We start from the raw sequence: 873 nt of genomic DNA, 5'->3' as shown, positions 1-873 counted from the left end.
CAATGTGATCTTGGATCACTTAAATAAAAATGAATAGTCTTGAGCTTTTGCCAATCTTTGTCCTTATCATTTTGAGGGGTCCATATCTCTAGTCCATGCCATGCCAATCATTAAACATCCTGAAATATTTATCTTGAATGGACATTAGTTGAATGAACTATATGTTGTTATGAATTACCAAAACCACCCGGGGTTTAGTTGCACTTTCAATGACACTTCACTATCATTGGGCTTATGGGACGAGATTGTTGAATTAGTTTGTTGATGGTGGTTTTGCGGGAGTGATAGAACCTAGACCCCAGTTTAGAATTGTTTGAGGAGGGGTTGTTTTGGATCCTAGAATTTAATGCTATGGTTAGATTTACCTTAATTACTTCTCTTTTATTTGCGGATACTTGCATCCAATTAAGGATATATAATACCTTAATATATCAACTCACACAACACTTATCAAAACAATGAACGGCAATTGAATGGAACTTGGTGAAAGTAACTTCACAAAATTCCCGAGTGTCCTCAAGAGCGTTTTAATCACTATAAAAAACACAAACGGCTTGTCCTTAGCATACATAAGGATTGGGCCACTTGATTCACTCTATTGCTTTTGTTGCTATTTACCATTTTTATAAATTATCTTGCTATCAAACAAACTGTCAAATTAATTTTACAGATTTTACAGTAAAACCTTGTTGAAAGCTGCTTGTAAATTCCTTAGACTCCTCGTTGGATTCGACACTCTTATGAAAAAAAGCTAGGATAGATCCCCTATACTCGTGGGACATCAATAATGCTACAGATTTTCATCAGTCTACATACAGATCTACAACAAAGGCATGCCATGTCCTCATGCAAATATGTATGTAATGGATATAT

Source organism: Triticum dicoccoides, chromosome 3B (assembly GCF_002162155.2).
Source record: "Triticum dicoccoides isolate Atlit2015 ecotype Zavitan chromosome 3B, WEW_v2.0, whole genome shotgun sequence".
Lineage (NCBI taxonomy): Eukaryota > Viridiplantae > Streptophyta > Magnoliopsida > Poales > Poaceae > Triticum > Triticum dicoccoides.
Note: the sequence above shows the minus strand (reverse complement) of the source record.